Here is a 22051-nt window from a genome sequence, read left to right on the forward strand (position 1 = left end):
TCTCTCTCTCTCTCTCTCTCTCTCTCTCTCTCTCTCTCTCCCTCCCTCCCTCCCCCCTTTCCCCTGCTTGTGAATGCTCTCTCTCTCTCTCTCTCAAAAAAATGGATGTATTCTCAAAACTTGGGAGAATTACATAACTGCTTTTTAGGAGCCAGTTTCTTAATATATTATGAATGATGGTTAAGTTTGATGACTGGTTTCTAGACTGAGTTTCAGGAAACAAAATTTTTAAAAACAGGGACCAACACAGAATTGCCATTTCATTTTTGCAGGTAAGGTTTTTCTAAAACCCACAGACAAAAGAGGAAAAACAAAGACACACTGCCATCTAAAATACTATCATTGTTCTGAAAGAGAAAGACTATTACAACCAAAAAACTAGGAAGACTATATAATCTTAAAATAAAGGATAAGTCATTTAAAATAAATAGCTTTTCTTGTATGGAAAGACAATAAATTGTCCTGATTGTTTTCATTTCATCACAGACTAGCAACAATTTCATCATGGATCAGCATTTAACAATCTAAGTTGGATGACACTTTGAAGTTCTCTCTAGCTTTTAAACTCTGTGATTTTGAGCATCCTTTTTTCCATTTACAATTATTTTAGAGGTTTCTAGCTGTTGAGTCTTTGTAAATTAATCCTTCTTAAGCCTGTCCTTAAAGGCTTTGTTACATTGTGTGTGGAATGACTATTGGAGATTTTACATTCAGAACAGTAATGCACGAACATATAATTATCTGTTCCCCATCTTAACACTGCACAGCTTCTGGCTTCCCTCACCCTGTTCCAGAGCAACAAAGTAATGATTCTGAACTCTGACCTCTCCCTTCTTCCCAGCCTCCTTCAGGGCAAAGGAGTCAGGCTTAAGCTGCTGTTAAAGATCTGGTTTTTCTACTGACCACAAGCCCTCTGAGATTTGACTCCTTCTGCCCAGGGTCCCACCAGGGAGTTTTGCCACAGAGGGAAAAATTCCTTAAGGAAAGAACACCTGACTCCATGTAACAACCTGGGGGCGAACCAAAGTCTGGCCCAGGTACCTCCTTGAATTTATCCCCTGGAAAATGTATTTGTTTTCTACTTCATATTGTCATGTCCTACCTATGTGCATGTTAGCGGTGAGGAGGAGGGGAGGGGGAGGCTAGAGGGTGCAGGACTAGACCATAAATGCACTGAGGGCAGAGATTTGTCCTTCCTTTTGCCTTTGCATCCTTAGCGATTTGCCTGGCCATAGCAAGTACTCTGCAAAGGGGTGCGGAATGCATCACGTTTAAGGATGCTAATTCATTAGCAATAACCTTTTATTGTGTGACTACTAGTGCCAGACACTGTGACCCATGCTTTCTAAAAAATGATTTCTTTTTTTTTCCCTTTTTAAAGATTTTTTTTATTTGTAAGTAATCTCTACACCCAACGTGGGGCTCAAAGCCACCACCCCGAAATCAAGAGTATCACACTCCACTGACTGAGCCAGCCAGGCACCCCTAAAAATGATTTCTAATTCTCAGCAGAACTCTCTTTTGTAGGTGAATCATTATTCCCATTATATGGATGAGGAAACTGAGGCACAAAGTGGCTAAGGGACTTGGCCAAAGGCATTGAAGTAATTTAAGTGAATGCACCAGATAATCTTTGCAGTGTGAGGAGCCGCAGAGCTTGCACATGGGACAGGCTACGGGAAAAGGAGAGGAAAGGCAGCTGGCATCTTCTTCCAAGCACAGCTGCTTTCCCAGCCAAGTCTCTGCAGAGGCAGAGAGGCAGCCGTGTCATCACACAGGAAGCACTTGTTGACCTTCTTAGACTCTCAGATCTCTGAGACCATTTAGGTCCATCAGGAAGTGAGGGATAGAGCCCAGACCAGGACCAGCTCTCCTGACTGCCTATCTGGTGCTTTACCCACCCTGCAGACATGAGCAAAAAAATAGAAAAGCTCATTGTACTCATCAGGATAGGCCACCTGCTATAAACACTGCCACAAGTATCAGTAGCTTGATACAATGAGAATTTGTTTCTTGTTTCTGTCACAATCCAATGTAAGTAGCGGGTGGGCCTTCCCCCTTCCCTCTGGGTGAGCCCTCTCTTAGGCTCTTGGTGTTCTTGGTGTCCTGTTCATTCAGCCAGCAAATGAAAATGAAAAAAACAGAGCAAGGATGGTACCTGGGAGGGTTTAGCAGGCCAGGCCTGGAAGTGGCCCATCTCACTTCCATTGTCTGGAATTCAGTCAGGGGGCCACATGTAGCTGCAAGGGACTCTGGGAAATGTAGTCTGTGCTCTGGAAGAAGAGCACTCTCATGGACACTCATGAGTTCTAGAAGTACCTCTTGAGAGGAGCAGGATCAAAGGGCCTGTCTTCACTTTGTAATTTTGTCCTGAATTTACTATGGGCACTTGAACTTTAGGTCCCTATAATATATTTATTTAAATATGGTTTCCTTTGAGGTCACTGTAGTTAACACACTTGTAAACAGGGGTGAAAGGAGGAGGCAGTGGCAGTTTTAAGCAGCTAAAAATTTCATATAGCTTTTCAGGGTTGCTTGTCCTATTTTTTTTTTTTTTTTTTTTTTAAGAAAGAGATTGAGAGTGAGCAGGGGAGAGGGGCAGAGTGAGAGAGAGAGAGAGAGAGAGAGAGCAAGTGAGAGAGAGAATCCCAAGCAGGTTCCATACTCAGTGCAGAGCCCAACATGGGGCTCAATCCCATGACCCTGGGATTGTGACCTGAGCCAAAATCAAGAGTCCGATGCTCAACTGAGCGAGCTACCCAGGTGCCCCATATTGTCCTATTTTTGTTGTTATTTGGTTGACTGAATTTCGTTTTCTTATGCTTTGTTTTTTGTTTTGTGAACATTCATTATATAGTTACTATATGCTAAGGGCTACACTAAGCACTTAACATGTGTTATCTCTGTTAATCCTCCTAACAATGCTGGGAGGTGAGTGGTATCATCATCCTCACTTTACAGATATGAACATGGAAGCTTAAAGAGGCTATAAACAGACTAAAGTCACAAAGCCTGTAGGTATGAAAGCTGAGATTTTAACCTGGGCCTCCCCGCATTCCAGACCCTATGCCATATACTCCGTCGGCCTGTGGCTGGCAAGCTTCTGGCCAGAACTAGAGCCCAGTCCAGCTGAGACAGGCCTCTGAAGTCCAAGCATCTCTGCCGTGTGAATTCCATTTGTTGACACTGGGGTAACCATGTACCTCTCTCCTGTGGAAGCTGCCAGGGCATCCAGGCTCCTATAAACATTCTCACCACGTGAAGGGATGTCAGAGTTGCAGCAACTCTTCCTTGAATATAAAACAAGTTATTTCATATTTACACATTTTTTGGTCTACATTTTGGAGACGAATTTCGCCCAAAATGAATTAATTTATGCTCAGCCCTGTATCTCTCCTCAGTAATGTTGAATTCAATGAGATATTTCAAAAGGAATCTGCAGCAGTTCTCTTAAACCTCTATGGTTCCAGGCTAGTCAGATCTTTCATTACATGCTTTTAAATACTTAGAACACCCTGGGAGTGAAGCACTGGATCAATTAGGGCAAACTGACTAAAGGTTAATTTAACAGAGCCCCCAGCAGATGCTCTGCCTGTCCTTGTGGCTCAAGGGTCTAACAAGCTGAGCTACTTTGTGTAAACACCATTAAAAGCATAACTGGACCCGGGCTGTGTATCTACCCCACCAATAGAGAGTAGCTTAAAGAACCTTATTAGAAGAAAACTATTGGGTGTAAGGGTGGGGAGCAGAAGGGAGAGAAGGGGGTTGTTGAGCTATTGAACTCTAATTGAACAATAAACAAGGGCTTATTATAAGCTCTGCTCCCAGTACTCAGCCTGTGACTCCCTTTGGGAGTTTCATTGCAAGCAGAATTTAATCACACATCTGTCTTTCCAGGGCATCATACCACTCCACTTGCCTCTAGTTCAAGTACCTGAAAAGTGTGAACAATGGATTTTGAGATCATGATGCCTTAGAGGTTGACTATGCAGGGAGAACTCAAGCAGCACAAGGCTGAAACTACTCAAAGGTGGTCCTATGGCTCAGGAATCAGGCGTGGAAATGGCTCCAATCCTGTGCACTCTTCTCTAGCAGTGACAACCATCATGGCAACTGGAAGCCATGATAACTTCTCAGGGACTCATTATCTGGTTTTCAGGTTATTCCCATGGAAGTAGGGGGAGCACCTGAGTCCCCTTCTCCTCAACTAGCCCAGTGGTTCTGTATCCTGGCTGAGTATCAGAATTACCTGGGGAGCTCTTTAAAATACTGATGCCTAGGGGTCTTATCAAAAGGATGGTATTTTTTACAAGCTCCCTGGGAGGACCTAATGAGCAGCCCGAGCTGAGAAGCATGGGAGTGGCCTCGACCCTTCTCCAGCTTGGTTGAGTACTTTGGTCCTGGACATCTTGGATATAAAAAAATAGAAATGAGGTGGGCCTCAGAGCTGCTACTCATGGCTGACAGCAGCCACTGGGTGGGCCAGCTGTACCTAAGCCTCTATTGCACAAGGAAGACGGTAGGACTGTATGATCCTCGTGGGCAGCCCCCAACTCAAGTTTCTTGCCTTTCTTCCCATCACATGGTCTTATTGCCACATGACAATTTAATGAACATTTATGGAATATTTTCATATGCCAGGTGCTGGGCTGGGCAATATAGAGAAGAAAAAGACATGGTCCTTATCCTCAAAGAGTTTAACAACAACCTTCACCAGGGAAGCAAATACAATAGTATGGAAATCAGTTTCCTACATATTAACAGCTCTTATTAAAGGTTGAGATGAGACATAAAAGTAGGATTACATAACATTTTCAGAGATTATTGGTGCTTTTCCCCATTATAGAGTTAATTAACGACTTTAAAGTCTCTTCTCCCAGATCCATTCTCTCTCTCTCTCTCTCTCTCTCTCTCTCTTTCTGTCTCTCTCCAGTGAATGTACATGTGCACACAGACACACACCTTCTTCAGAAACAGGAAAGGGCTAAACATAGATATTTTAGATACCAGCCACAGGCCTGCTATCTTTTTTTATGGGGAACCTGTTTGTAGGAAAGCCTGAGTGAACTAAAGTTTAATCAAGGCTGCAGAGTCCTTCTAAGGAACAGGAGCCCCCATCTAAGCTCAATGTGCCTTTGCACATGGCTGCTTCAGACCCCCGCGTTCATTCAGTCAACTAAGATTTGAGCCCTGTTATGCAGATACCATGCTAGACACTAAAAAATGTTATAGTGAACCCCTGACACCATCCCCCCTACCCTACTGGTGCTTAAAATCTAGTGAGGAAGACAAATGTGAGTGTAAAATTACTACTGTTGTAAGTGAAGGTACATTGAGGGATGTAATATTGTTAAAATGGGAACAGACCCAGGACATCGAGGAAGGACCTCCCCCCAGAACTTGGTCATGAACCTGAGCATCACATCTACAATGTGATGGGCTGGTGACGAGGTGGTGGTGGCATTTCATTCCAGTCAGAAGGAAAAGTATAAATGAATTAGTGAGGATGGGCTAGAATTAGCGAGGATGGGCTAGTGGTTCTCAGAGTGTGGTCTTCAGACTGCTGTGGGTACCAGAGGTCCTTTCAGAGGTTCTATGAGGTCAAAATTATTCTCAAAATTATACCAGGATGTCATTGCTCCTTTTCACTGGGTTGACATCTGCACCAATGACATAAAAGCACTGGTGGCAAAACTTTGGGGTGTCAGCAAGGCAGTGGCACTAAACTGTACTTGTAACCACTGTATTCCTTTTCCACGTACTTGTAGCTGGGAGAAAAGCCAGTTTCACTTAGAAATGCCTTTGATTAAGCAATAAAAGTTATTCTTTAATTAAATCACCACCCTTGAGTACACATCTTCTTTTTTTTTTTTTTTTTTTTAATTTTTTTTTTTTCAACGTTTTTTATTTATTTTTGGGACAGAGAGAGACAGAGCATGAACGGGGGAGGGGCAGAGAGAGAGGGAGACACAGAATCGGAAACAGGCTCCAGGCTCCGAGCCATCAGCCCAGAGCCTGACGCGGGGCTCGAACTCACGGACCGCGAGATCGTGACCTGGCTGAAGTCGGACGCTTAACCGACTGCGCCACCCAGGCGCCCCACACATCTTCTTAATATTCTGGGTGACAAATGGGAAGTACGCATAAAGCACTTCTGCATACAAAGTGCAATGGCTGCCTTGAGAAAAAGCACTTGTTTGATTTTTTGAGCTGTAAATGGAACTAGCTGCTTTTATCATGAAATACAGTTTTCGCTGGGGAAAAAAAAAAAAGAAACCAAAACCAAAAACTACTGACCATAAACCATAAACCATAGTTTGTGGTTATTCAAACTTAGGTTCTTGGCAGACCTTTGTTGTTGTTGTTGTTCTTGTTCTTGTTTTATAATGAATAAAGCCCATCTGTCACTTCAAGGAAAATAACTGAAAGTGTTTGTTACCAAAGATAAAACTCAAGCTTTCAAACAAAAATTAGAACTTTAAAACTTGTACGTACTACCATGAGCTTAATAGCTTCCTAATACTTAAAGACTGCAATGAGGTTGATGGTGATACTAATTAATGTGATTTTGTATATATTATATAATGAAATATGTCAACATTTGGAAGATGTGTTTAACTCAATGAACCTGTCTTTTCCAAATAACCAATGCAAAAGGTTACAAAATCATGCCATGAGTAAAGGATCCATTCAAAGTGCAAGATAGCCCTAATGGGCTTAATGTAACAGAGTATGAAAATTTCATTGGTATAGTTTCAGACTCCATACTGTAACTAACTTTTAAATTAAAATTTTTTTTTTATAATTTGAGAGAGAGAGAGAAAGAGTGCGAGTGGAGAGAGGGATTCAGAGAGGGAGAGAGAGACAGAATCTTAAGCAGGCTGCACACTCAGCATGGAGTCCGATGAGGGTCTCGATGTGGGGCTCCATCCCATGACTGCAAGATCATGACATATCTGAAACCAAGAATCAGATGCTTAATTCACTGAGCCACCCAGGTGCCTCCATATTTTAACTAACTTTTAAGAAACTACCACTTGTCAAGTTTTGATGTATTATTCAAAAAGAATATCCACCATCATCAGAAAAGGCTATTAAAATACACCCCTTTTAACTACATGATCTGTTTGAGGCCAGATTTTCTTCACATACCTCAACAACAGTAACAAAACAGATTGCAACTGATTAAATGCAGGAGCAGAGATGAGAATCCAGCTGTCTTCAATTAATCCAGAAACTTGCAAAAATGTGAAATACTGTCATTCTCACTAGTTTGTTTTGGAAGCTAGCTGGTTTTCATAAAAATGTTATTTATATTAACATGCAATGGTTATATTGTTATTTTAAAATGAATTAATATATGCACATTTTTTAAATGTCTCAGTTTTAATGTCTAATCTGGAAATATTGCCAGATATAATCCACATAAACAAAAGCTCTTTGGGATCATCAATAATTTTTAAGAGTTTAAAGGGGTCCTGAGACCCAAATAGTTGAGAACTGCTGGACTAGATTATTTTGCAGTAACAAAATTGTCTTGAATCTCTGGCCACACAGAACAAATGTTTATGTCTGTCTCATGCACAATCGGGCAACTCTCCAAAGACAGCTGTCTTCCATGTGCTGACTCAGCACCCAGGTTACTCCATCTTGTGGTTCTGCTGTCTCAACATATGGCCTCCACCATTGCTGTTCTGGAAAAGAAAGCTGGAAAATGGCACATCAGCTCCTAACTCTTCTGTTCTGTGTCACGTCCACTCACAGAACTGGTCGCAGGGCCCCACCCAACTGCAAGAGGGCTGGAAGATGTGAGAAAGTTTGTGAATATTTGGTGAGCAGCAAATGGCTCCAGGTACCACAGACAAAGAATGTGTCGTGAGAAACTGAAGCTCCTTTGGGAGAAATGATAGGGCGCAAGTAGGGAGATGAAGTACAATGCAAGAAAGGGCAGGGGAGACCTGTAGGGCCCAGACAGTGTAGGCTGGCTTCATAAGCCATGGTGAAGGCTGTGGTCTTTCTTAGAGCAATGGAAGACATTGGATGGTGACAACAATCTCAGCTGTAGCTGTCGAAGGCCCACTGTAGCTATCGAAGGAGGTCAATGAAGGGGCACAGGAATGGAAGCCACTAGGCTGTGCTGACAGATGGCATCTTTGGGGAAAAACAAAAGCCTGGATTTGTGGCACTTGTTGATTTATGGTGTGTAAATACTCCTGCCATGGCCAACTTCAAACTCACCTATTTGATGCTACTGAATGCAGACTCAGGCAGAGACATGCATGATCAACTCCAGAAAAAAAGATGATGGTAGTCTAAACTTTCGTGTCCTTTGAACACACAGCTGGAGCTAACCCAGTGTTCTGTGTATGCCAGTGGCTGAAACTCCCTGCTCCACCACAAACATCACCACCACCACCAAATATCACCAAGATTTTCCAAACATTGCTATGACATATGAGGGTGAGGCTATCTCCCTATCTCCCTAGCATTCATGCACAGTCTTACCTCCAGGACAAAAGTATGGACCTACATCCTTTAAGAGTGAGCAAAGAGGGGCACCTGTGTTACTTAGTCAGTTAAGCATGTGACTCTTGATTTCAGCTCAGGTCATGATTTCACCGCTTTAAGATTGGGCCCCAGGTCAGGCTTGGTGCTGAGTGGGGAGCCTGCCTGGGATTTTCTCTCTGTCTAAATAAATAAATAAACATTAAAAAAAAAAAAAAACTAAAACAAAACAAAAAGAGAATTAACAAAGAAATATCTCCTCCCCCTTTAGCTCATCTTCCCAGACCCATGTTTGTGAACACCCTCAGATATTCTGGTAACACTTCTCCCCAACTGTTCCAAGGAGGAGGCAGCCAGAAAGCTTCCAGAAAGGCCATACTTGGGTGTTCAACCTCTCCTGATTTACATGAAAAGATCCACAAGAGTGAAAATAATTACAGTCTACAGCTATAGGTTGCAAATAAAAGTATTAAAAAAAACTTGCAAGTTTGTGAATGAGATGAAAATCTTGGTTTTTGCTGGCTGGTTTAGAATGGAACCAGGTGACTATCTAACAAGGACAAGGGGTAGAGTGAGGGTCCCTACCCCAGGGTTCTCTTACTGAGTTACAGTTACCTGAGGCTTAAAGTAGCAGCCAGATATGCCCTTCATCTAACCCAACCTTGGGTTTAGTTAGTTCACCCAGGCTCTTTTTCCTTCTCCCTTCCCCATGCCTGTTTTCAGAGCAAAATAACAACTTGTGTGAACCTGAAGTGGTGCCTGGGGTGCTGCTATTTAAATAGCTCTGCCTCTAAACACAACAGGTGTCCCTCACAATCTAGATCCCATAGTTTAACTGTTTGTTTTGTTTTGTTTTCTCCAGAGGGCCATATGGATTTTTTATTTGAAGAGCTTGCCTGGCTCAAATAATAATCTCCACCTCTCACCCTCTTCTGGCCTTCCTTTCTCCCTCCCTTCCTTCCTTCCTCCCTCCCTCCCTCTCTCCCTCCTTCTCAGTCTTTTTCCTCTTTTCTTTTCTCTTCATATAAAGCCACAGACTGAAGTCTTCCTCAGCAGCCTCATCCATCCCTTCTGATGGTTCTAGAAGTTACTGGCCCTTAAGCAGAGTGACACTACTGTCCTGGCTCTGAGCTCCCCTCTTCCTATTTCTACCTGCTGGACAAACCTCCCAACCTGAGCTAGAAACTTCAACAGATTCAGTCATAATATCTGCACCCTCATTAAAGGTCTTATATAATCTAAGTCACTAGACACTGGAGGATTCAAAGGAGGGCTACGAAGTACGAAGGTTGATGTGGTAGGCAGATGGGGAAGAAAATGTCACCAAAACTGGATACCACCAAATGCTAACATTCTCTCTTGAGACAAATGACACGTATGAAAGAATGAAGCATGGACATACAATTTTGTTTTAGAAATTTCCATTTTTATTCCTAAATTAACTGAAACCACTAACTAAATAGAAGACCTGAATGCAAAAGAGGGCACACCTTTTTATTTCACTGGAGTTGTTTAATCAAAATACTTCTGCCTATGTAGGTACAAGTCCCAAGTAACTAGATTAAGAGACTGACTTCTTAGATAGCTAAGTAAAAACATTTTTTAAGTTTATTTATTTTGAGATAGAGAGAGAGAGAGAGAGAGAGAGAGAGAGAGAGAATATGAGTGGGGGAGGGGCAGAGACAGGAGAAAGAGAATCACAAGCAGGCTCCACACTGTCAGTGCAGAGCCCAACGGCAGGACTCGAACCCATGTACTCATCGCCTGAGCCGAAACCAAGAGTTGGACAGTTAACTGACTGAACCACCCAGGCACCCCAGTAAAAACATTTTTAAAAAAATGATCTCTCATCACCATCATTTGACAAAATAAAGGACATTTTAACATTCAATATTTCAATGAATTGAACATGATGGAAACCCTCTACATTGTCCTTTTTCACCCAACAAAGGACTGGTGAAAAATGACAGCCACGTAATAACATTTGAGAAGCCAAATCTCAGTGCATCCCACACCATCCAAGAGAAAGAGACTATATTTGGTAGTGATTCCCTTCAGACTTACAGAGAAGTGAAATCTCAGAGGGGTTAAACAACTTGTCCAAAGTCACACAGCTAACAATGTCAGAACTAAAATTCAATCCCAAGATGCAACTCTTTGTATTAAGCCAAGGATAACATTTTCCAGCCCCAATATTGAATAAAGTTTACTAGATATATTCTTCCTGCTATATCATTCTCTGGCGATCCTATTATGTTTTTGATTTCACAAGCAAGCCTACTACCAGGTAAAGAGATTCTGGAATAGAATAAGTCCCCCTTGTAAATTATTAGCTTCCTTGATTACAAATCAACCTCAGCAGAGTTTAGTTATCATAAGTCTATTTCCTGAGGCCTCTGAGGCGCTATTGGGGAAATGAAGAATAGGTTGTGGGGTTTTTAGACTTGAAAAACCTGATTTTCCAGCCCTAGAACTCAGAGACAATGAACATGCAGACAAGCACTAACAGGGCTGTGGGGAACTGCTCTGGCCAGGCTGGGACCAAGTGGGATGGATCCTCCACCTGCCAGCCAGATGGGTCTCCAGCCAGGTGACACGTGTACTGACCGTGTGACCTTGGGCATGTCACTGGGCCACAGCTTTTCCTCTATGAGTGGCAGAGATCTAGATAAAATCATCTTGAGGGCTTCTTCCAGGCTGACTAAAACAGCAGTAACCAATGTCATTCACAGGACATTTTCTGCTGCCAACCATAGAGGTCAGGCATTTCTCCCCTTTAAGCTACATACAATCTGGGCATTGAGCAAGACTTCTTTCTTCATTGTTTTTCCAGTATCCTCTACTTTCACCAGCCTCCAGGGAGACGAATACTGGGCCAGCCCAAGCTGTTTCCCTCTGAGGAGTTCTCATGCAGGGCTGAGCTGTAACTCATGTAGCCCAGTAGCACATTTAGGTTTAGGTTTAGGTTTATGTGTATTGCTTGATTGCCTCCATTCATTTAAAAGTGTGACCTCAGTCCACACCCCCAAAATGTCCCCAGAGGGGACATGTCTCACACCCAAGTGGTCAGCTACTATTACCAGGCTGCCTCAGCCTTCTTCCTCCTCTTGTGTCCCACAGAGGTGACTCCCAGCCAATCAGAAAAGTGCCAATGGGAGTGGACTCTGGATGTTCCCAAAGCTCCCAGTGCCAGTGACAGATTGGGTGGACTTTACTGCAGTGAGGAGGAGGAAGGGACCCCCCCGCGCCCCCCCCCCCCCCCCCCCCGACGCAGTGGGGCTGGGCTCCAGGGTCTCACTCAGTGTCCCTCCCGTAGTTACATCACCTTGGTCTCTAACTTCCTGTCTCCAGAGGGAGCCAGGAGGGGCAGATGCCATTCATTCCATGGCCTCCATCCTCTTCTTCCTCTCTGTCCCTTCCCCTGTGGAGACTCCCCCACCTCGTGTGTGTGTGTGTGTGTGTGTGTGTGTGTGTGTGTGTGTGTGTATTGGGGGGTGGGACAGGCCGAGGTTATCCCTCACACATATACCCCTAGTGTTGGAGAGTGAGTAATTCTTGGGAAGGGAACTACGGTAATTGAAGGATAGGGGAGAGAAAAACCAGTTTTCACTATATCCCCTTTTGTATGGTTTGAATGTTATACCAAGAGCATGAAATGCCTTTTCAATAAAGTAAGTTTTTTTAAAAAGAATGATTTTTTAAATAATCCCACAGGGTCCTGAATCTTTTTTCTTTCTTTTTTAAAATTTATTTATTTTGAGAGAGAGAGTCTGAGAGACAAAGGCAGAGGCAGAGAGAGAGAGAGAGGGAGCGAGAGAATCCTAAACAGGCTATATGGTGTCAGCACAGAACCCAACTCGGGGCTCAACCCCACCACTGTGACATCATGACTCGAGCCAAACTGAGGAGTCAGATGCCTAACCGAAGGAGCCACCCAGATGTCCCACAAACATGCGTATTTTTAACATTACTTTTCCTCTAGTTTCTTTCTCTCTGTGGAGAAATTCCCTATGGGGAACTCCCTGCTGTCTAGCCTTTTTAACTGTTCTCTAAATCAACTAATGCACTCCTTTTTGTCTGCCCATCACAACTCTCTCATGTGAAGAAATCAACTGGAATGGCAAAAAAGGGAGGACTCAAAACTTCTCTTGAGTGGGAAGATGCTGTAAAGTGTCACCAGTCTTTCCTTCCACCCATTCAAGCATCCATCCATCCATCCATCCATCCATCCATCCATCGAGACTGCTAGGTCTTGGATTGCAGAGTTGATCACAGATGTGGTCCTTCCCCTCAGGGAGCTTCCGGTCAGATGTGAGGAAGGCGTGAACTCAAGCCTGTATTGGCCTAAAATTTCTTTGCATTCCCAAACCAAAAGGCTTGTAAGAAACCTGCGTTTGTGCTCACCAAATGCCCCTAAGATTGGGCTAAATGTACCTAGAAAAGGAGCAGCCTCTTTAATGCCATACGTTTAAGAATCCACATTAAACTCTGGTAAACTATGCAATTCCCCCCAGAGTCTATATAACATACAGTAATTTGTTGGTTTTTCAGGCTTTGTGGGCCTAAATGAAAGTACCAAAGAATAGGTTACAAATTTTCAGGCTTCCTTTACTCTCAGGCAAATGCTCACCCTGAAGGGATACTTGAGATTGAATGTGGCCAAGCAAGTGAAATGGTTTGGAAATAGCAAATGGCCATCTGAATGCAGGGCATTATTGTCACTATGGCAGCTGCTGCTGACGGTGGGAAGGAGCCCAGAGTTTCTTGAGGCTCTAGTGTGGGTTTGTATGACTGGAACTAAATGAAGTTACATCCCATCCATCAATCAATAGTGACAGAGTAGCCCCTAACTGCCAGGTGCTGGGACGCAGCCCTGAACAAGACAGACAAGGCTCTCCAGCCAGAAAGAAGTGGAGCTTTAAGTAATTGCTCAGGGCATGCTGACAGAGCAGAAGGCCTGGGCCAGTGCTGCCCAAACTTGCTCAGAGTGGGCTTGGATATGGTCTTCCTGTGTCTATGACTGTTCTCCCCTATTTGTTCACAAAGTTGGTCAGAAAGGCAGCATGATGGCAATAGGGACACGGGGAGTCAGGAAATATGGAGTCCAGTCACAGTATTTGAGGACACATTGCACTTCTTTCTATGCCAGACTTCTCAGTCGTTAAAGAAAGGATTTTGAAAAAAGCAGAAAGGATGGCTAAGGACAATCTGGTTCCAACAAAAGCTGTGATTCAGGAGTCAGGGAACAGACAGTGGCACCACTCTGAGAGTGCTTACCCAGCTCTTGCACACATATGCATGCACACACACACACACACACACACACACACACCATTGCCCCCAAAGTGAGGACGTTGAGATCACTTGCTTCCAGTCATAGCTTCCCTCCCAGGACTGGATGCCAGCTAGGGCTCTCCTTTGCCCTCAAAATCCAGGTGAAATTGTACAGTGTCTGCCTTATACACGTCCCCAATTCCCATGACCTGTGGAAGTCAAAAGCCCTCTTGAATATTTCTGAGAACTCAGGGGAGCAGTGGGGTGATGTTCCATTTGCCAGCGCTCTGGCTCCTGAACTCCAAGGTACTGAGTAGGGGACTTTCCCCATTTTCCACGTTTGTCTTTATCAGTGCAGACACCACATCCTAACACACGTGCCTCTGAGTGACTCCCTCACCTGCACCCCAGCGTAAGGGATTGTTCATATTCATTTTCCTGCTCTTAGCACCAGCCTACACCTGGAATCTAGTAAGTGTTCAACATTATTTGATGAATAAATAAAAGGGAGGAAGGAATGGTGTGAGAGGTGTCACTGATGTTACTTTGAATGGCAGGTCAAGGCCAACCCTGGAGAAAACTGTGTTAAAGTCAATAAAAGTTGTTTCTCATCCAGAGTCATTCCTGTCCTGCCTGCTTCTGATGCCCTTCTGGGTCCTGGTCCAATTCCAGTCTAACCACAAGCTGCTGAGATGCTAACTGACAATGAAAGTTCATAAAAGTTCAACACATTTGCTCCCTGACCCAGCCTGTTTGCATTGAGTGGCTTCCTCTGTCTCTGCCCTACCCTCCAACTGGGTCAAATAATACCACTGTAGAGTCATCCCCGCTCGGACTAACCCATACCTAGCCAGACGCAGAACAGAACTGACTTCACAGTTCTGTACCCTTACCCTTTATGCAGAACTTGCTTCCAGAAATGATCAGTCTGCAGCACTTTTGTTTGTTTCTCCAGCTCAGCCTCTAGATCGTGAGCATTTTTGTGATTCCTTCCCCAATTCCACAGCCTCGCTCAATGCTGGAAACATAGGAAGACCTAGTAAATGTTTGCAAAACGAACAAAGAAAGAAAAATAAAAAGAGTAAGGGGGCAGCCATTTTGAGAGTCAATGAAGAAAAATAGCAGAACTGCTTATAGCAAACAAAAGGTGGGGGGAGTAAAAAATTTGACAGAGAGAAAGATGGAAAGTTCATTCAGCATTATTGGACAGATAAGTCATTTGGCAGAGCATGCTGAGGGAGGCCTGGGTTTTCTAAACCCCAGCTCAATGTTGTTTTCATACTGGCTTTGTCATCTCTGTCACATTATTTTTGTTTGTGTTTTGCAGCCTTTTGGGGATTACAACATCAATTCGCTGTCTGCTGGGTTTCACAATTCCCCCTTCCCATCAAGCACATACCATGAGGCACATACAATAATTGCTTTTTATATATCCAAGAATTTAAATTATATTTTGCTTTGCAAACTTCATGATACCCCTTTGAGATAACTGGAAATACCTGGTGATGTTGTGAAACCAGGCCTAAGAATGGCCATTTCCCAATGTGCTCAGCAGGGCTCCCATGGTTAAGAAAGAGCACACAGTTTCAAGCTCACAGCCTTCTTCTTTACTTAGAATTCGTGTTCAGCTCAGTTTAAACCTAGGGACAAGTGGCAGGATAATCCAGATTATTGATGAGTCAAAAATGTATGCAGAAGTGAGTACTTTCCTTCAAAATAGTCTATTAATTTAGTCAAAGAGTTTTGACTTGAATTAGCAAACTAACTGTTTCTATTCTACACTTGGCTGTGTGGCACCACAAACTGTAACTACTATAACCACTAGTCAATTCTGGCTACTGAGCCTTTGAAGTATGTCTAGGCTGAATTTTGAAGGCTTAGTTACAAAACAAGAAAAACAAAAAAACCCTCAATAATTTTAACATTGATCACATATTAAAATAATAACATTTTAGGAGTGCTTGGGTGGCTCAGTTGGTTAAGTGTCCGACTTCGGCTCAGGATCTCACTGTTTGTGAGCTTAAGCTCTGCATCAGGCTTTGTGCTGACAGCTCAGAGCCTGCTTCAGATTCTGTACCTCCCTCTCTCTCTGCCTTTCCCCTGCTTACACTCTGTCTCTCTCTCAAAAATAAAAATTTTTAAATAATAACATTTTAATATGTTGGTTTAATATATTACTAAAATTAATGTTAACTGTTCCTTTTTACTTTTTTTAAACATGGTTAATGGAAAATTTTATATTACATACGTGATCTGTATTATATTTCTATTGGACAGCACTGGTAGAGACAATGTCTAGATGCACTCAGTAAATATTGTAGCAAAAAAAACCCCATGAAGATTGGATCACCAACAGAGTGAAGGGAGAATTCCTTACAGGGGAAAATAGTTCATTTTAGACAAAACCAAAACTTTGCTTGAATTATTAGTTCCATCATAATTTCCATTTCACAGTGCAATCCATTAATGAGCTAATGCCCAGAGGTTATAATGAATGGAAATTCTTTCTTTTATTTTTTTAAAAGATTTTATTTTTAAGTAATCTCTTCACCCAACATGGGACTCGAACTCACAACCCTGAGATTAAGAGTTGCCCACTCCACGGAGCCAGCCAGGCGCCCCAAAACTATTTCTGTATTACAGAATTAATGGGCCCAGTAAATACATCAAGTTGCCATTTCCTCCTTAATGAAACCCTGCGCCTAAATCTTTACATTGTCATGATTACTTTATGTGTTTTCCTACATCATCTCTGGACAGTGAGCTCTTTGAGGACAGAGACCCTATGTAGGTCATCTGTTAGAACGACCAACCATCCTGGTTTGCCCAGGACTGAAGATTTTTCTGGGGCTTAGGACTTTCAGTTATAAAACCAACACAGTCCCAAAAAACTTGGATTGGGTTGGCCACTCTACATGGAAAATATCCCCCAAGCCCTTCAATATTCCTTGTGCTTGATATAAAATAAGTGCTCAATAAATGCTTTTAGTTGAACTTGTACTAAAAACTGTGAACTTGTACTAATGTTTTCTCAGTTGTGTATAGACACCCCTGATAGAACTGAAGTACCTTCTAAACCAAAGAAAGACTAGTATGAGATGTTTTTTTTAAACATGGTTGACCAGAGGTTTCATAATCAGGGTGTCTTCCCAGGCATTAGCACTGCAAGAACAATCTTTTGTCCCTGTCAGGGGAACTTAGGGGGCCATCGCCATCGCCAAAGACCCTACTCAGGTAGGGGAGACAGCTAGTTTCTTGAGCTCAACGAGTTCCAATGTACATTGTCTGTTAAACAAATGCAGCACAGTTGTGTGTTTGGGACAGGGAGGAACAAGGAGGATACAGGAAAGGCTGAGGACTTAAGGGAAGAAAGAACAATTCCCTGATCTGTTACTGGCTTCATCCAGGAAAAGTATTAGTATATGGTACCAGGATTCTGGGACCCCAGCTCAGAAACTTTTCCACAACAGACACAATCTCACAGTATGATTAAGAGCCTGGGTTCCAGAATCAGAGTCCTAGGTTAAAACCTGGCTCTGTATTTGCTAATTTTCTCTGGGCTTCAGTTCCTTATCTGTAAGTGGTAACAAGAATACTTAACTCATAGGCTTATTGTAAAGAGTAAATGAGCTGATGGATATAAAGTGCTTTGTGCAGTTCCTGGCACATAGGAAGTACTGGATGTGACTGCCAGCCATAATTATCCTGTCACTCAAGGTCAATGGAGAAAGTTGGTACAAAGAAAGAGCATGGACTTTGGAGCCAGACGTAGAAATATTTCAGTTCAGATCCATACAAATGTGGTCTCTTTGTGCTTCACTTTATATATTTGTAAAGTAGAATTCCACCTTGTAGGATTGTTATGAAATGGGACGTAATAAGTAAGGTACCCAGCTCATGGTGATCAATGAAGATGATTGATATTGATCAATGAAGATAATTGGTAAGATTCTTTCTCTCTCTCTTTTTTAATGTTTTATTTATTTTTGAGAGAGAGAGAGAGAGAATGTGAGTAGGGGAGGGGCAGAGAGAGAGGGGGACAGAAGATCTGAAGCAGGCTCTGCATGACAGCAGAGAGCCTGATGCAGGGTTCAAACTCCTGAACTGTGAGATCATGACCTGAGCTGAAGTCAGATGCTTAACCAACTGAGCCACCCAGGTGCCCCTTTGGTAAGATCCTTTCTGTATTCAACTCATCTTCTCCAATCTGAGTCTGAGAGACCCATTGGATTTTCTGTCTTCCATTGTACCCCACACGCCCAACTCCCATGTCTAGGCTTTTCTATCTCGGTTCTAGAAACTGATCCTAAAATGCTAAAAGCCTGCCTAGCACTCAAGATCCAGCTAGAACCCACCTTCTCAAATGTCTTTTCCTCTCACCAAGCAGAGAAGGTAGCCTCAGCCAACTGTCCCCACATTTAATCTATTCCAATGAGTCAAGCTGTATTGCCCTTAAAGTCAGCATTCCACAGTTCTTAGAAAGTGGCAACGTCGAGAAAAGTAATGGCAATACAGTGAGTTTATACATTTTACAATGTACAAACGAAAGAAGGGAGGTAAAGGAGATAAGAAGGAGAGATGTTAAGAGGGACTGGTCAGAATCTGCAGTCTCCATGTGGCCACTTTCTGCTGAATAGGGGCCCCAATGGTCCTGGCTAGCTGCTATCTAGGCACCCACATGAAACAAGCTACAGTTAAGTATATGTTCATTTGTTAGAATCAATGAGTGATCATCTGTATCTACCTCTAAGTTGTGACAGGTAAGATTGGCTCCAGTTGTTTTTTTTTTTATTTCTTTTGTTTCTATAATTAAAAAAAAAAAAAAACTTGGTGGGGGGGCACCTGGGTGGCTTAGTCAGTTAAGCATCTGACTTAGGCTCAGGTCTTGATCTCACAGTTCATGAGTTCGAACCCCACACCTGGCTCCTCACTGACAGTGAGGAGCCTGCTTGGGATTCTCTCTCTCCCTCTCTTTCTGCCCCTCCCCTGCATGCTCCTCTCACTCTCTCTCTCTCTCAAAAATAAATAAACTTTAAAAAAAATTTTAAGTAATCTCTACACCCAACATGGGTCTCAAACTCACCACCCTGAGAGCCAGTCAGGCACTCCTCCAATGGTTTTTAAAGCAATGATTTTCAAACTGCAGTGTGCATCAGAAAGGCCCGAAAAGCTAGGGAAACTCTGGAGTGCTGGGCCCACCCCCAAGGACTCTGGGTCAGTCCATCTGGGGCATGTGCATTTTAAACCAGCCTTCTGGGAATCACTGGTGCTGATGGTCCTTTGGCTGGTGGCCAGCCAGATACTGACCATTCTGTTCTCTCTTATCCAAAGGCTCACACACCCCAAGCCTCTTTCCCAGCCTCTCTCCTGATATTGCATTTGCTTTCACATATAAGCAACTCTCAGGCGTCCATAACACCTTTTCTCTTGGAACCTTAGAATAATGAAAAGTCTCTCTCTAATGGTCCTAGATGGGTAAGTTCCCCCGAATCAAAGTGAGGTCAGGTCGGGCAACCTGTTTAAAATTCACAAGTCTTGTGAGTGTCTCTAGGTCCTGACAAAACAGCAGTCCCTCTACCCCCTCCCCAATCACTGCCTCTAATCCACCTGCAGTGAAAGCAAAAGCTTTTCCTCTGTCCCATGGATGCTGTGCGAGAAGCATGTTCTGTTTCTTACAGCAGGTGCTTACTGGTTTGTTCATGATCTGCTGTCTGAATTCAGTACCCCAGGTCTCCAGATGTCACAGGAAAGAAAATGTGACTAGGAGAAGCAACCTCTGGTCGATTTAGAAAATGCAGAGAGAAAAGCAACTGTGGAGACTGGCTCTTTGGTTTTATCAAAATCACTAATTTCACGGACTTCACCTTCAGCCTCTGCATGTAACATTTATCCATTTTCTTGTTTTAGTCACCACTTAGTGTTGCTGTCAGTGTTATGGTCATCTTTTTGCAAAACTTCTTACCAATATTCATGGAAAAGAAAGGTAAAATGAAGTTTCCTGAGCCCCCCTCAGGCAGCCTGCATCCAGATGTTTATCCAGAATCATAGACTTTTGAAAGGACTTTACAAGTGTAAAAAGCTCTCAAACAGACTGATTGACAAAATACCAACTTCCGTCTAACCTCACTCCTCAAAAACTTGTGTTTCTGGAGGAGTGATTTTAGAGGCCTAGGAACAAAGCCTAGATTTGGTAAGTTTAGGAAGGATAAGTGAAGCAAAGAATTTCTTTGCTTTACACACAGAATAACTGAAAAAGGAGGCAAGTGAGTGAGTGAGGAGTGTGGGGGAAGGGTGTTCATTCCTGTGTTGAAAGAACAGAAAGGGAGCATATTTTGCTTTTTAATTTTTTTTTTTTTTTTTTTTTTTTTTTTGGTGCAAGGCAGATGGGCTGTGGATTGACACTAAATAAATCCTTGAATAAATGAATCTCTCAGCTCTGGGGAGGGAGTGGTGTGGAGGGAGTGGGGGATGGTAGGAAGTGGCATGTACATATGGAGCAGATAACTTTTTTAAGGAAAGAAGGATTAAAGCAAGAACCTCAGGGCATTTCAAAACTGTGGCATTTTATTCTTGCTTTATGTGGATTATTGGAGATTATCTGCTAAAAGCAAGAGCCCAGTCTAGTGTTACTGTTTGACTCACCCTTCGTTTCCTCTCATTTAAAATCTTCTGTCTCCTCCGTGATTTTCATTTGGTCAGAGACAGACGACTCTGGAGTGTAAAAGTTTTCCTGATACACGAAAGGCTCCACACAACCAACCTTCTCTAAAGAACAGAAATGAGTTTTCCTGTCAAATGCAACCTTATAAAATCGAAAAGCCCAATTAGAAGCATTAAAAAGCAGATCCATACAAGACTTGGGCAGCCAACTGCAGGGGCCTATAAAGCTCAGAGCCGCTGAAGCTGGGTAGAGCCGGCTGGTGGCAGAAGCCGCGCCTCTATGGGCATGCGCCAGCTTTTCACTGCACCACGTGATCTCTGCAGGTTCTCGGGGACTTGTGCTTATGAACCAGGCAAACGCTCGTGCTTTGCCTCGAATGTTTCAAATCACCTGAGAGAGAAGCTGTACTTCAAAGGGAAAAGTCTTTCCTTGGGCTTTGTGGAGCCAGAAAGCAAGGATGTTCTAAAGTGAAGCCCAGCGGAGGCGGGGTTCAGCCTCCTTAAAGTTCAGCTGGGGGATTCTAGACACAAGAGATCATCTGGGAAGGCTAAAAAGTAGTCATCTAGTAGTCTCAGGAATTATGACCTCATAGAGCAATGGGCTTTGGGGCCAATTCCAAAGTGTGGATTCTAGTCCTGGTTCTGTTTCCTATTGATAGTCTGACCTGAGACAAAATAGTTAAATTCTCTAAGTCCCAGTATCTTTATTTGTGTGACAAGAATAACAACATTGTCCTCACAGGCTTGTTGTGAGTACTTATGACTTAGTACGCTGAGATCTCCTTCCTTCGATATTTAAATGCTCCAAACAAATGTTCAGTAAATATTACTTTCATTTTCCTGCTGCGTCTGCCCTCCTCCCACCTGCCCCCAAACTCCTTCCTTCAATCAAAACTGCTGCCGTGCCTACCTGCCTCGGAGATTTATTTCATAATGTCAGAAGGGGATGATTGGATGAAACCTGAAAACACTGATGAATTCCCGTAACAGATGCATGCATGGGTAAGGCCTATTGAGGGCAGCTATTCAGGAGTGACCATAATTTGCACCTGATATGAAGTATTTCACCACCAGAGAAACTGCCTCACAATTCTGGTCCAGGTCCAGCTGGAAACAAGAGAAGGTGGGTCCCCAGCAAGTCTGCAGGCAAAGGGTAGAGAACCAGCCCATCAAGAGAGAGCAGCGATGAGGCAATGGGGAGGGGGTGGGCCCAGAGGAGACAGGGAAGTTGAATCAGGGAGAAATCGAGGCCGAGGGGTGAGCCAAGGGGGAGGACACGTTGACTTTACAAGCAGAGTGAAGTCAGGGGAGGGGAGAGACTCTAAAGGCCTCTCCAGGAATTCTGGTGCAGGGACTCGAGGGCAGTAATCCTGACAGAATGGTGATTTGAAGCTATGTCTACATAGCACTCTATAGTGACAAAGCCAATTCGTGTATTGAAACCCACAAAATGGAGGCCACCCCACAGTGCCCTGTCCCAGGTCACAGATCTAAAACCTAAGTCAGCCTGCATTTACAGGAAACACCTCACTGCCAAGGAAACCAATCAGAGCACCAACTCTGATTTGGCTAGCTCACCTTACCCTACAAAACAGGACCTGCTAGCCTTATA

The 22051-nt window shown here is 43.3% G+C and overlaps 1 long non-coding RNA gene across 2 annotated transcripts in view; it reads right to left on the minus strand.

Moving 5' to 3' along the window:
• LOC132671813 (uncharacterized) overlaps positions 1-20970 on the minus strand; it is a 35056-nt gene extending 14086 nt beyond the window's left edge. The window contains exons 1-5 of one of the 2 annotated variants that reach the window (XR_009607253.3): positions 20831-20970; positions 20422-20544; positions 15279-15419; positions 14673-14815; positions 6182-6956 (exon numbers count right to left, since the gene is read on the minus strand). This is a non-coding gene — a long non-coding RNA (uncharacterized LOC132671813). Of the gene's footprint in view, positions 1-6181; positions 6957-14672; positions 14816-15278; positions 15420-20421; positions 20545-20830 lie in introns of those variants that run through there. The other variant, XR_009607254.2, reaches the window with a different exon arrangement.
• Positions 20971-22051: the final 1081 nt, after the last annotated feature.

Source organism: Panthera onca, chromosome C1, assembly GCF_046562875.1.
Source record: "Panthera onca isolate mPanOnc1 chromosome C1, mPanOnc1 haplotype 2, whole genome shotgun sequence".
Classification (NCBI taxonomy): domain Eukaryota; kingdom Metazoa; phylum Chordata; class Mammalia; order Carnivora; family Felidae; genus Panthera; species Panthera onca.